The following is a 16,023-nucleotide window of genomic DNA, read 5'->3' as shown; positions in this document are numbered from 1 at the left end:
AAAGCGAACTGCACCAAATTATTTTTCAATCTTCAATATAGAAATTCTACCCAAAAAATGTATTGAAACTTGTTACAAATGATGGAGTCACTCATGATTCACCGAACTATATTTTGAAAGAGGAAGTAAAGTACTTTAGGAATATGTTTTCGTTTCAGTCTCCTCCATCTCCACTAACCAAAGCTAATTGTATGGATTTTCTTTCTTATTAATAATGTACAGAAAGACTCATGTGAAGACCAAATTACAGAGGAGGAACTTCTTGATGTAATTAAAGCATTTAAGTCCAGGAAACTCCACGTCTGGATGGTATACCAGTGGAAGTATACCAAACTTTTTTTGATGTACTCAGAGGACCATTATTAGCATGTTTTAACCACTCCTATATAAACGGTAGATTATCAGACACGCAACAAGAACGTCTGATTTAATTATTACTGAAACAGGATCCAAGTGGTATATATAAAGATCCAGTCCATTGAAAAAAATGGAGGCCTCTCAGTGTTGTGATGCAAAAATTCTAGCTAAATGCTTGGCTCAAAGAATTAAAAAGGTTTTGTCAGATATTATTCATAATAATCAGACAGGTTTTTGACATGGATGATACATTGGAGATACTATAAGACAAGTATTGGAAACAATAGCACAATATGAAATATCGGGGAAACCAGGCCAGGTTTTCATAACCGATCTTGAAAAAGCTTTTGATAAAGTATGACTGGAGTTTATATATAAATGCCTGGAGTATTTACATTTTATGAAAATATCTTATAAAATGGGTTAAAGTTATGTATAGTAACCCTAGGTGTAAAATAGTAAATAATGGCTACATCTCAGAAAGTACTAAACTGTCAAGAGGAGTAAAACAAAGTTGTCCACTATCGGCATATCTATTTATTATTGCCATTGAAATGTTAGCTGTTAAAATTAGATCCAACAATAATATTAATGGATTAGAAATCCATGGCTTAAAAACAAAGGTGTCATTGTACGCTGATGATTCATGTTTTCTATTAAAACCACAATTAGAATCCCTCCACAGCCTCATAGATGATCTAGATACTTTTTCTAACCTCTCTGGATTAAAACCAAATTATGATAAGTGTACTATATTACGCATTGGATAACAAAAAAATTCAACTTTTACATTAGTGTGTAGTTTACCAATAAAATGGTTTGACGGGTATGTGGATATACATATCCCAAAAGAAAGAAATGATCTTACTTAAATATATTTTTTTATAGAAACTTGGAAAGGAAAGGACCATGGAAAGGAAAATACCTGTCTATTTGTGGAAAAATCACCCTGATTAACTCTTTAGTCATATCACAGTTTATCTATTTGCTTATGGTTTTGCCTACACCTAGTGACCTGTTTTTCAATTGTATGAACAAAAATATTCAATTTTATTTGGAATGGCAAGCCAGAACAAATTAAAAGGGCCTATTTATATAATTAATATGAATTCAGAGGGCAGAAATGATTAAATATTAAAGCATTAGACCTCTCACTAAAGGCATCAGTCATACAAAAGTTATACTTACCTGTAAATCCAAAATGGTTCTCTAGTAAATTAGTAAGAATGTCTCACCCCATGTTCAAGAATGGCCTTTTTCCCTTTATTCAGATTACAACTGCTCACTTTCGGTTATTTGAAAACGAAATCAACGCCAAAATATTGTTATTTTTTAAACAAGCCTTAGAAAGACACAAAACAACTACCCACAAAACACAGGTGGGAAAAGGTTACCTAAGTATGGTTCTCAATCAGAGACAACGATAGACAGCTGCCTCTGATTGAGAACCACACCCGGCCAAACACATAGAAATAGAAAACATATAACAAAAACATAGAATGCCCACCCCAACTCACACCCTGACCAACCAAAATAGAGACATAAAAAGGATCTCTAAGGTCAGGGCGTGACAGCAATTTCAGTTTAATCCACCTGAAAAGACAGAGCAAATAATACAACAAATATTGTGGTTAAACTCAAATATACTAATTGATAAAAAAACATATTTTTCGATAAAATTCCAAATAAAATAAAAGGTATAATCTTTGGAAATGTTATCATAAATAAGACTGGTGGAGTTATGTCATTCATGTAGCTAACACAGACATATGGAAATGTCTGTCCCACCCAAAATTACAACCAACTAATTGCAGTATTACCACAAAAATGGAAGGGCGAAAAAGTAAGGAACTTGTCTGTCAACCCTGCATTAAAGACCAAAAATGGTAAAAGAAAATTGTGATAAATAAAACTAAATAGCAGTTTCATTGAAGGACCAAAAAATGTACAGCTGTGCCATATAAATTGCTAAATAGTTGGGAAGAGATTTTCGATGTACCGATTCCATGGCAGATTGTTTATGAATTGATACACAAAACAACACCGGATTCAAAACTTCAAATTTTTCAAATTCAATTATTATACAAAATTCTTGCAACCAATAGAATGTTATATATATGGGGGATACAATCTTCCCAGCTCTGCAGATTTTGCTGTGAGGATGCAGAGCCATTAGATTATTTATTTTGGTATTGTCCATATGTAGCTTGTGTTTGGTCACAGGTACAGGAATGGATGAAGAATTGCAACATTTACCTAGAACTAACGCTGCAGATAGCAACACTGGGTGATTTGAAAAGTCACAGTCAATTGATCAATAATATAATAATTATTTCAGCAAAAAAAAAATCTTTAATTTACAATCTGTACAAACTATGAGAATAGAAAGGTTCAGTATTTTTGTGAACATCACAGCACAGTTGAAAAATATATGGCAAAGAGAAATCCAAAATGGGTGGTGTTAAGAGATAGATGGGAGCTGAAGGGTGGGGCTAACAACAATAAGAGAACAAATGTAAACATACGGGTCTGTAAAATCTATATAGGTTCAGAAATTTTGTGAAATAGCACAGTTACAAATAAAAATTGAACTGGATGGTCATCAGAAAAAGAGGAAGGCCAGAACTAAAAACAAACAAAAGATAACTATTGTAAAACAGATTGTGTCTGTAAAATGTGTATAGTATGTATAAACTGAAGGTAGAAGCCTAAGTGTTATTGTTAATTAGTTTACTCCAATTGGGGGAGGGGTGGTAGGGTTTGCGGGGAATAATAAAGGTATGTTCTAAAAAAAAATGTTTACATTTAAAACACCATTTTTTGGTTGTCATTGGGCCAGAATTTATGCCTTCACTGCTGTCCTCGCACATCTCTGTATCGGCCAATCATCTCTGCCTCAGCAAAATATCAGTTGGGGGTAGAAGCTGTTTTAGGTGCCTTTTGGTCCCAGAATTGGCGCTCCGGTATCGCTTGCCATGAGGTACCAGAGTGAACAGTCTATGGCTTGGGTGGCTGGGGCCTTTGACAATTTTTAGGGCCTTCCTCTGACACTGCCTGGTATAGAGGTCCTGGATGGCAGGGAGCTCGGCCCCAGTGATGTACTAGGCCATGCGCACTACCCTCTGTAGCTCCTTGTGATAAAGGCGCGGTGCAATTGGCATACCAAGCGGTGATGCAGCCATTCAAGATGCTCTCAATGGTGCAGCTGTAGAACTTTTTGAGGATGTGAGGGGCCATGCCAAATATTTTTTACCTCCTGAGTAGGAAGAGGCGTAGTCGTGTGTGTGTTTTGTGTGCAAGGTGTGTGTGCAGGTGTGTGTGTGTGCCTGTGAGCATTGGTGTGTTCTTACGATGTGTTCACCATCCCTCCTCCTCATCCTATCAATTCCACCCCAGAGATCAAAGGTTCCCTAATCGCCGTGGTGATATGAAAGGATGGGCATCCATTTAGCACTCAGCCATATAAATGAGACGTTCCGCTTCATCATCATATTTAAGCCTTTTGTCGAGAACGTACTTGGTTTGTACATTAGGGATGGTTTGGGTGGGTTGTATTTGTGTGTATGGATGAGGCATTAACTTGAACTCTATTTTACAGTTTCTCTAACATTGATGACACCATGTTAACCTTGTTCATATGGATTTACAAGTTGTTAATCAGGGTGAGATAGATTCCAGGTGAGAGAGAAAGCAGACAACAGTTACTCCTTGGCAGGCAGCAATAAGAGGAAGACGGACAGTTTATTACCCGTTTTACCCTCCTTTCAGAGGGACAGTTTATTACCCGTTTTACCCTCCTTTCAGAGGGACAGTTTATTACCCGTTTTACCCTCCTTTCAGAGGGACAGTTTAATCCCTGATAGCCTCCTTTCAGAGGGACAGTTTAATACCTGATACCCTCCTTTCAGAGGGACAGTTTAATACCTGTGATACCCTCCTTTCAGAGGGACAGTTTAATACCTGTGATACCCTACTTTAATTGCTTAACTCACTATCAGATAGGTGCAGTATTTATTTTATTAAAATTTTAATTTACTTCACCTTTATTTAACCAGGTAGGCCAGTTGAGAACAAGTTCTCATTTACAACTGCGACCTGGCCAAGATAAAGCAAAGCAGTGCGACACAAACAACAACACAGAGTTACAGTAGGAGTTATTATTCATTAGAAACCGGGTAGTTTGGGTCCTGGATGCTTATTGGCTTAAAGCCTTGGTCTATCAGACTATATACCACAGGTATGATGCAAACTACAGTGGCTTGCGAAAGTATTCACCCCGTTGGCATTTTTCCTATTTTGTTGCCTTACAATCTGGAATTAAAATAGTTTTTTTTGTGGATTCATATCATTTGATTTACAAAAATGTCTACCACTTTGAAGATGCAAAATATTTTTTATTGTGAAACAAACAAGAAATTAGACAAAAAAAAACTGAAAACTTGAGCGTTCTTAACTATTCACCCCTCCAAAGTCAATACTTTCTAGATCCACCTTTTGCAGCAAGTACAGCTAAAAGTCTCTTGTGGTATGTCTCTATAAGCTTGGCACATCTAGCCACTGGGATTTTTGCCCATTCTTCAAGGCAAAACTGCTCCAGCTCCTTCAAGTTGGATAGGTTCCGCAATGTACAGCAATCTTTAAGTTATACCACAGATTCTCAATTGGATTGAGGTCTGGGCTTTGACTAGGCCATTCCAAGACATTTAAATGTTTCCCCTTAAACCACTTGAGTGTTGCTTTAGCAGTATGCTTAGGGTCCTGCTGGAAGGTGAACCTCCGTCCTAGTCTCAAATCTCTGGAAGACTGAAACAGGTTTCCCTCAAGGATTTCCCTGTATTTAGCGCCATCCATAATTTCTTCAATTCTGACCAGATTCCCAGTCCCTGTCGATGGAAAACATCCCCACAGCATGATGCTGCCACCACCATGCTTTTCTGTGGGGATGGTGATCTTGGGGTGATGAGAGGTGTTGGGTTTGAACCAGACAAAACATTTTTCTTGATGGCCAATAAACTAAATTTTAGTCTCATCTGACCAGAGTACCTTCTTCCATATGTTTGGGGAGTCTCCCACATGCCTTTTGGCGAACACCAAATGTGTTTGCTTATTTTTTTCTTTAAGCAATGGCTTTTTATAGGCCACTCTTCCGTAAAGCCCAGGTCTGTAGAGTGTACGCCTGTGGAGACTGTGGAGCTTTTGCAGCTCCTTCAGGGTTATGTTTGGTCTCTTTGTTGCCAATCTGATTAATGCTCTCCTTGCCTGGTCCGTGAGTTTTGGTGAGCGGCCCTCTCCTGGTAGGTTTCTTGTGTTGCCATATTCTTTCAATTTTTTTTATAATGGATTTAATGGTGCTCCGAGGGATGTTCAAAGTTTCTGATCTTTTTTTATAACCCAACCCTGATATGTACTTCCCCACAACAATGTCCCTGACCTGTTTGGAGAGCTCTTTGTTCTCCTTGGTGCCGCTTGCTTGGTGGTGCCCCTTGCTTAGTGGTGTCATAGACTCTGGGGCCTTTTGAACCGGTGTATACATACTGACATCATGTGACACTTAGATTGCACACAGGTGGACTTTATTTAACTAATTATGTGACTTCTGCAGGTAATTGGTTGCACCAGATCTTATTTAGCGGCTTCATAGCAAAGGGGTGAATACATTTGCATGCACCACTTTTCCATTTTTTATCTTTTAGAATGTTTTGTTCTTTTTTTAATTTCACTTCACCAATTTTGACTATTTTGTGTATTTCCAATACATGAAATCCAAATAAAAATCAATTTAAATTACAGGTTGAATGAAACAAATTTGGAAAAACGCCAAGGGGGTTAAATACTTTTGCAAGGCACTGTACTTGTTTACTGTTCCAATTATGTTATTATTTTTATGTGTTGCCAAGGCAACAGCTACTCTTCCTTTGGTCCAGCAACATTAAGGCAGTTACAGTTGAAGTCGGAAGTTTGCATACATACACCTTAGCCAAAAACATTTAAACTCAGTTTTTCACAATTCCTGACATTTAATTTTAGTAAAAATTCCCTGTCTTAGGTCAGTTAGGATCAACACTTTATTTTAAGAATGTGAAATGCCAGAATAGTAGAGAGAATGATTTATTTCAGCTTTTATTTATGTCATCACATTCACAGTGCGTCAGAAGTTTACATACACTCAATTCATATTTGGTAGCGTTGCCATTCAATTGTTTATCTTGGGTCAAACGTTTCAGGTAGCCTTCCACAAGCTTCCCACAGTAAGTTCGGTGAATTCTGTTTCCATGTTTCTCATGGACTGAAAGTCCTTTAGGAGCCTTTTGGCAAACTCCAAGCCGGCTGTCATGTGCCTTTTACTGAGGATTGGCTTCCGTCTGGCCACCCTACCATAAAAGCCTGATTGGTGGAGTGCTGGAAAGTTCTCCCATCTCCACAGAGGAACACTAGAACTCTATCAGAGAGACCATCAGCCTCTTGGTCACCTCCCTGATCAAGACCCTCTCCCTGATTGCTCAGTTTGGCCGGGTGGCCAGCTCTAGGAAGAGTCTTGCTGGTTTCAAACTTCCATTTAAAAATGATGGAGTAAATGTGTAAATGTGATATTTCAGTATTGTATTTTTTATAAATTTGTCCCCCCCCACACACATTTCTAAAAAACTGTTTTTGCTTTGTCATTATGGGGTATTGTGTGTAGATTGTTGAGGAGGGGGGGGGGGTGGATGTTTTCATCAATTTTAGAATAAGTCTGTAACGTAACAAATGGTGGAAAAAGTGAAGGGGTCTGAATACTTTCCGAATTCCCTGTAAATGCACATGCATACACACATACAACCACTGGATTTAAACAGGAGTTCCTGATGGAGTTCCTCTGGATTGGTTTAAAAAATGTTTCATTCCACAGTTAAAAAGGACAACTGTTCTATCCCTAACGCAGTGCCCCTCTCAGTGTAGCATAACCCTCCCCTCAGAGGAACAAGGTCACCTCCAGGCTCCAAGCCAGGCTGCCTGAATCACACACAGATGTGGCTATGAAGTCACAGATCATACCATGCACCCTTCTCCACACTACACCACCCCCTAACACATGTTAAACCAGCCCTCTTGTCAACCTGCGTCACTAGTTGTTTTTGAAAGTGTGTAAAAATGATTGCCTTTCTCTATGACTATAACTAGTTGTTTCTGTCACCTTTGGATGGTTCCTGTGAATGAGTGCCACCGTTGACTGGTTCCTGTGAATGAGTGCAACCTTTGATTGGTTCCTGTGAATTAGTGTCATTTTGTATTGTTTTTTGTGAATGAGATTCACCTTTAATTGGTTCTTGTGAATGGTTGCCACCTTTGATTGGTTCTTGTGAATGGGTGCCACCTTTAATTGGTTCCTGTGAATGAGTGTCACCTTCGATTGGTTCCTGTGAAACATCAGTACTGTCATTTTTAGTATTTTGGTTAGTTTTCAATAAAACAATTCTCAGAGCAGACTGAAGTGCTGAAGTGAAATGGTCTTCTGTATGTGGACTACGGTATGTGGACTAGTGTATGTAGACTACTGTATATGGACTACTGGTGTAGACCTTACCATGAAATGCTTACTTAAACAGCAATTCAGTTTTCAGAAAATAAGAGTTAACAAAAGATTTACTAAATAAACTAGCATTATTGCTAATGAATCCAGGTAACATCTCCAGCCCTCTCCAATAGGGCATTATTTAAGCAAGAAGGCCAATGGGGTGTGGTAGCTGACCAATATACCACGGCTAAGAGCTGCTCTTAGGCACAACGTGAAATGGAGTGTTATGTTATACAGTGCCTTCGGAGAGTATTCGGACCCCTTTACTTATTCCTTTTTACCTTACAGCCTTATTCTAAAATTGATTAAATAAACATGAATACTCAGCAATCTACACACAATACCCCATAATGACAAAGCAAAAACAGGTTTTTAGAAATGTTTGCAAATTTATTACAAATTAAAAACAGAAATACCTTATTTACATGAGTATTCAGACCCTTTGCTATGAGACTCGAAATTGAGTTCAGGTGCATCCTGTTTCCATTGATCATCCTTGAGATGTTTCTACAACTTGATTGGAGTTCACCGGTGGTATATTCAATTGATTGGATATGACTTGGAAAGGCACACACCTGTCTATATAAGGTCCTACAGTTGATAGTGCATGTCAGAGCAAAAACCAAGCCATGAGGTCGAAGGAATTGTCCGTAGAGCGTCGAGAGAGGATTGTGTCAAGGCACAGATCTGGGGAAGGGATGAAGGTCCCCAAGAACACAGTGGATTCCATCATTCTTAAATGGAAGAAGTTTGGAACCACCAAGGCTCTTCCTAGAGCTGGCCACCCGGCCAAACAGAGCAATCGGGGGAGAAGGGCCTTAGTCAGGGAGGTGATCAAGAACCCGATTGTCACTCTGACAGAGTTCTAGAGTTCCTCTGTGTAGATGGGAGAACCTTCCAGAAGGACAAACATCTCTGCAGCACTCCACCAATCAGGCCTTTATGGTAGAGTGGCCAGATGGATGCCACTCCTTAGTAAAGGGCACATGACAGCCTGCTTGGAGTTCGCCAAAAGGCACCTAAAGACTCTCAGACCATGAGAAACAAGATTCTCTGGTCTGATGAAACCAAGATTGAACTCTTTGGCCTGAATGCCAAGCGTCATGTCTGGAGGAAACATGGCACCATCTCTACGGTGAGGTATGGTGGTGGCAGCATCATGCTGTGGGGATGTTTTTCAGCGGCAGGGACTGGGAGACTAGTCAGGATCGAGGCAGAGATGAACAGAGCAAAGTACAGAGAGATCCTTGATGAAAACCTGCTCCAGAGCTCTCAGGACCTCAGACTGGAGCGAAGGTTCACCTTCCAACACGACAACAACCCTAAGCACACAGCCAAGACAACGCATGTGTGGCTTTGGTACAAGTCTCTGAATGTCCTTGTGTGGCCCAGCCAGAACCCGATCAAACATCTCTGGAGAGACCTGAAAATAGCTATGCAGCAACTCTCCCCATCCAACCTGACAGAGCTTGAGAGAATCTGCAGAGAAGAATGGGAGAAACCCCCCAAATATAGGTGTGCCAAGCTTGATGCATTATACCCGAGAAGACTCAAGGCTGTAATCACTGCCAAAGGTGCTTCAACAAAGTACTGATTGAAGGGTCTCAATACCTATGCAAATGTTATATTTAAGTTTTTTATTATTTAGCAAAATTTCACATTTCTCGTTTTGCTTTGTCATTATGGGATATTGTGTGTAGATTGATGAATTGGAAAAAACGATTTAATCAATTTTAGAATAAGGCTGTAACCTAACAAAATGTAGAAAAAGTCAAGGGGTCTGAATTATTTCAGAAGGTATGTTAGTAACAGTCTTATGACTTTTGTTTTGTCATTTTCCGTGGTATATCAAGAACAGCGTAGTACTACTCAGCTAGAACCGTAAACAAGTATTTTTGCGTCATACTCATGGTTGCCTATAGCCTGACACACACACGGCTGGAATGCTGTTTTAGGTAATCAGCATCCAGGATCCAAACTACTACTTTGGAAACAGAGATTGATCCCTGTGGAGAGACATTGCTCTTTCATCTCCTCTGAACTCTCTGACACAGAAATGTGGTTGGACCGTCTTTTAAAATGATGCAAAGTTGAGATGTCATCCATGGGGTGTTGTCTGAGTTAGGCTGGATTTAAATGTTTTTTGTTGTTGTGTGCTGCGGCCTTATGGTGCTGGCCTTCACACATCTGTGTGGACCACAGTGCAAGGAATAGGCAGAACGTACTGTTGGAGAAAACAAAAGGCTGTATTATGTCATGGTTGTCCTGGACTGAGACTCCACCGCTCTCTCTCTCTCTGCTCTCTCTCTGCTCTCTTGAATTTATCTGTCTATGTCCTTCTATGTCTTTCTCTCTCTCTCCTCTCTGGCTCTCTCTTTTCTTTCTCTCCTTCTCCCTCACCCTCTCTTTGGCCTGTGTTTCTTTGCCTTAGCCTGCTGATAGTGTGGGTTTAATGTTACTGAAGTAACTAAGGGAATCCAGCGGTGGTTATGGACTGTGGCCCCAGCTAATTCTCAGCTGGATGGATTTGTTTTCCTCCAGTGTTCTGGCCTGTTTCCCACAGTAACCTGACGAGTGACAGGAGCTTGCTGCCTCCAGCACCTGTCAGCTCCACCACATCCCCATGGTATGGGCTACACAGTGTGTGTGTGTTTGTATGTCAAGTGCGTGCATGCTTGCCCACACTTTATCATCATTCTTTATAAAAACATATGTCTAGGCAAAGAGTACCCCACACCTCCCGCCTCTCCCCACATTCTCCCTAGTAAGTAATTCCTTCCAAGGACACACACAGCATTTGATTTGATTTTAGCTGCTGGTGATGGGCAGGACTCGCAACAGGTATGTTTGTAAATTAATTTCATAAAGCTATTTACCCTATTGATTCTTTCTTGATGAATAAATACAACTAAAATGTTTTTGTTGTTTCTCTGTAACACTAGCCACCTAGACATTTTACAAAGTTGGCTTTAGCTAGCCAACTAGATATATTCGCAATCTCCTAACCTCATAACTAGCTACCAAGCTACTTCAGGCTATCAATCAAGGTAGATTAGCTAGCGTGTCAAATTATCTTAGCTGGCATACCTGCTGGCAAGGTTGATAGACTTTAGAAAATACTAAAATGGCTTTAATTATTGGGTTATGATACTATATACCAGTGTGGCATTTGTACTAAACTCCTAAGGCTTAAAAGTTCTTAAAGAATCAATTAAAATCACAATTGAACAGGTAAAGAGGTACGCTTAGATAACCTATGCAGAAAAATACACATATTTTTAACATAGAATTAGGCATTAAAGATTACAGGAAAAATCTGTTTCCGGTGTTTGAAAAATGCTATATCTCCATCCCCCTCCATCATCACGTGCTTTGTGCCCCTTCTACAGGACTGGGTGTATGACACCCCTGTGTGTGTGTGCGTGCAGTCATCTACTCTGCTGTTTAACACCAACATTAAATCCATCTCGCCTGCTGCTCTCCTTCTGTTATCACTTCACTCTCCCTTTCCCGGTTCCTCCTCCCTCTCTCCTGGTCCTCCATTTAGGCCTTTCACTGAACACTGCAAAACTCTGGACCTAAGATTGTAACTCATGCCTGTACATGCCTGGTCCATTTGATGTCTGCCCTCTCACTCTCTGAACCACCTGAAAATCAGATCTGGATGCCCTGAAAGCCTTTAATTAGGCCAAACCAGAGCCATATATTTGGAGAGTTAAGACTACCGTGAGAATTTGAAAATTGTTCTAATTCTAGAAATGCTGTTACATATCATTGTTTAAATCTTCCCAATGTAATGTTAATGGGGAGCTAACATGGCTGCCATAGAACATTGTACTGTCATGTAAATGCATCATAATGCAGAAACTGCATTGGCCCAACTCTCTAAATACATGGCTTTTGGCCAAACTATAAGTGGAGGGGGTTAGGAAGCTACCTCCAAGACAGGGGCATTGGCCACTTCCAAACCAGTAAGGGTCATAGATGAAAGTTGTGCAGGTTGACAGGTATTGTCATGAATCTTCCCTGAAGGCAGCTCCGCAGAATAGTCACTAGCTGGCACAGCCACACAGTCATTCAATCTGATTTGAAACCTACTCCTAACCTTAAAAAACTAGCAAGGCATTTTGGTAAAAAGTTGAGGGATAGGGCTGAAGAAATGTAACACTCAAATTCATAGACAGAGCTATAGATACATTAGGTGGTGTTTCGAGGCTTTACAGTCTTTGCTTACATTGACATTGTTTGCGAACATTGCAGTAAAACAAGCTTATATTTTGGGTTTTGATAGGGTATGACAGTTGAACTGAGCTCATGAAGAATTTATACTCTTCTTCAAGAATCAATGATTCCAGTCATGACTGTACTATACATGCTGTAAACCACAAAGGGACAAGCCAAATTGTGAACCACACCCTTCTCAAGAACGTACTCTGATGTTCTTTACTCAGGTCTTTTCCCCCATCTGACCATATCTCAGCTATTACCAATGTTATCAGTAATTATTACTGATAATTGATTGTAATTGTAATTGATTTATCATAAGCAGTTGATATGCTATGACAATAAGTCAAAAAGGTATGTACTAATTCATTTTGTATCCCTGTTCTGTCTCACTGGTTTCTTGTGGCAGGTGAAGTCTCAATAAGTACTAAATACACTGAGTGGACAAAACATTAGGAACACCAGCTCTTTCCATGTCATAGACTGACCAGGTGACTCCAAGTGAAAGCTATGATCCCTTATTGATGTCACCTGTTAAATCCATTTCAATCGGTTTAGATGAAGGGGAGGAGACAGGTTAAAGAAGGATTTTCAAGCCTTGAGACATGGATTATGAGTGTGCCATTCACAGGGTGAATGGGCAAGACAAAATATTTAAATGCATTTGAACAGGGAATGGTAGTAGGTGCCAAGCGCACCGGTGTGTGTCAAGAATTGTAATACTGCTGGCTTTTTCACTCTCAACATTTTCCTGTGTGTATCAAGAATGGTTACACGTCGTCTGCCACTGCGAGGACGATCAGCTGTCCGTCACTGCGAGGACGATCAGCTGTCCGTCCTGTCTCCCTGTAGCGCTGTCTTAGGCGTCTCACAGTACGGACATTGCAATTTATTGCCCTGACCACATCTGCAGTCCTCATGCCTCCTTGCAGCATGCCTAAGGCACGTTCACGCAGATGAGTAGGCATGGGCATCTTTCTTTTGGTGTTTTTCAGAGTCAGTAGAAAGGCCTTTTTAGTGTCCTAAGTTTTCATAACTGTGACCTTAATTGCCGACCGTCTGTAAGCTGTTAGTGTCTTAACGACCATTCCACAGGTGCATGTTCATTAATTGTTTATGGTTCATTGAACAAGCATAGGAAACAGTGTTTAAACCCTTTACAATGAAGATCTGTGAAGTTATTTGGATTTTTACGCATTATCTTTGAAAGACAGGGTCCTGAAAAAGGGACGTTTCTTTTTATGCTGAGTTTACAACCCAGGGGTCCTAGTACCCCTTGTGGGAACCATTGCAATAGCCTGTCTTACAGGGGTGTTTCTGCCTGGATGAGCAAGCTTAAATTATTACTGTTGACATAGAGCCTGTCAGTAACTGGTGAGAGATTGATCAGGATTGTAAACATAATGCTCATGTCAGTCAGGCCGAGGAAGAAATGGATTCTGCCCTTTATCACCAGGAAACAAACTAAGGGAAGGTGTGCCCCTGTCAGACTAGTGCATTGGCACACTTTGACTCGCCATTGCAGGTGAATGGTTAGAAAGCCTAATGGGTAAAGTGTTGGTTTTGCCCTTCAAATAAATATTGAGACAACTATGCTGGAAATGCAGCATCCTATCTAACTATTGTAATGGCTGTCACAATGCCCCATAATGTCAAAGTGGAATTATGTTTTTAGAATTTTTTACAAATTAATACAAAATTAAAAGCTGAAGTGTCTTGAGTCAGTTTGTATTTATTATGGATCCCCATTAGTTCCTGCCAAGGCAGCAGCTACTCTTCCTGGGGTTTATTATGGATCCCCATTAGTTCCTGCCAAGGCAGCAGCTACTCTTCCTGGGGTTTATTATGGATCCCGATTAGTTCCTGCCAAGGCAGCAGCTACTCTTCCTGGGGTTTATTATGGATCCCCATTAGTTCCTGCCAAGGCAGCAGCTACTCTTCCTGGGGTTTATTATGGATCCCCATTAGTTCCTGCCAAGGCAGCAGCTACTCTTCCTGGGGTTTATTATGGATCCCCATTAGTTCCTGCCAAGGCAGCAGCTAATCTTCCTGGGGTTTATTATGGATCCCAATTAGTTCCTGCCAAGGTAGCAGCTACTCTTCCTGGGGTTTATTATGGATCCCCATTAGTTCCTGCCAAGGCAGCAGCTACTCTTCCTGGGGTTTATTATGGATCCCCATTAGTTCCTGCCAAGGCAGCAGCTACTCTTCCTGGGGTTTATTATGGATCCCCATTAGTTCCTGCCAAGGCAGCAGCTACTCTTCCTGGGGTTTATTATGGATCCCCATTAGTTCCTGCCAAGGCAGCAGCTACTCTCCTGGGGTTTATTATGGATCCCCATTAGTTCCTGTCAAGGCAGCAGCTACTCTCCTGGGGTTTATTATGGATCCCCATTAGTTCCTGCCAAAGCAGCAGCTACTCTTCCTGGGGTTTATTATGGATCCCAATTAGTTCCTGCCAATGCAGCAGCTACTCTTCCTGGGGTTTATTATGGATCCCCATTAGTTCCTGCCAAGGCAGCAGCTACTCTTCCTGGGGTCCAAACACGTTAAGACACTTACATTACACATAAAACAAACGATAAAACATTACATAAAATAACACTGTCACACCACAGCACAAAATATATACCACTATACAACAATATTACAATGCACGTGTGTGTAGATTGCGTGTGCTAGCACTGGTGTGCGTATGCGTGTGTCTACCTGTGTGTGGGTCTCTTCACAGTCCCCGCTGTTCCATAAGGTGTATTTTAATCTGTTATCTGATTCTACAGCTTGCATCAGTTATCTGAGGTGGAATAGAGCTCCATGTAGTCATGGCTCTATGTAGTATTGTGCACCTCCCGTAGTCTGTTCTGGAATTGGGGATTGTGAAGACCTCTGGTGGCATGTCTTGTGGGGTATCAATGGGTGTCCGAGTAGTTTAAACAGACAGCTCGGTGCATTCACCACTTACAAAGACAAGCAGTGACGAAGTCAATCTCTCCTCCACTTTGAGTCCTGATAGACTGACATGTCTATTATTAATGTTGGCTCTCCGTGTACATTTAAGGGCCAGCCGTGCTGGATCAAGAACATTGTAGTTACTCCACAATACTAACCTAATTGCCCTGTAGGTTTTTGCTCCAAACCTAATCTAGCACACCCAATTCTAATAATCAGCTAGTTGAAAGTAAATCTCCAGGAAGGTAAATCTCAGGGTTTAAGAACTCTGCTGTACAGAATAAAAATATTCCGAAAGATGCATTTTGTTTGCAACAAGGCACTAAAGTAATACTGCAAAAAATGTGGCAAGGGAATTAACTTTTTGTCCTGAATACAGTGTATTGTTTATGGCAAATACAATAGATTACTGAGCACCACTCTCCATATTTTCAAGCATAGTGGTGGCCTGCATCATGTTATGGGTATGCTTTTAATCATTAAGCACTGGGGAGCTTTTCAGGATTAAAAAAAATTAACTAAATGGAGCCAACTAGAGGAAAACCTAGTTGTCTGCTTTCCACCAAACACAAGGCCAAATCTATACTGGAGTTGCTTACCAAGAAGACAGTGAACGTTCTGAGTGGCCAAGTTACAGGTTTGACTTAAATCTATGGCAAGATCTGAAAATGGTTGTCTAGCAATGATTAAAAAACAATTTCACAGAGCTTGAAGAATTTTGAAAATAATAAATGTGAAAATGTGCCACAATCCAGGTGTGGAAAGCTCTTAAGACACGTATCCAGAAACACTCAGTTGTAATGAATAACTGTCAAAGGTGCTTCTACAAAGTATTGATTCAGGGCTGTGAATACATATGAAGGCACTGTATATCTTTGCACTACTCATAATTTCACTGAGCCTTGTGCCATCTAGCGTACATGAGATGCAAGTGTCAA

Source organism: Salvelinus fontinalis, chromosome 29 (assembly GCF_029448725.1).
Source record: "Salvelinus fontinalis isolate EN_2023a chromosome 29, ASM2944872v1, whole genome shotgun sequence".
Classification (NCBI taxonomy): Eukaryota; Metazoa; Chordata; class Actinopteri; order Salmoniformes; family Salmonidae; genus Salvelinus; species Salvelinus fontinalis.
This window is presented reverse-complemented; position numbering follows the sequence as displayed.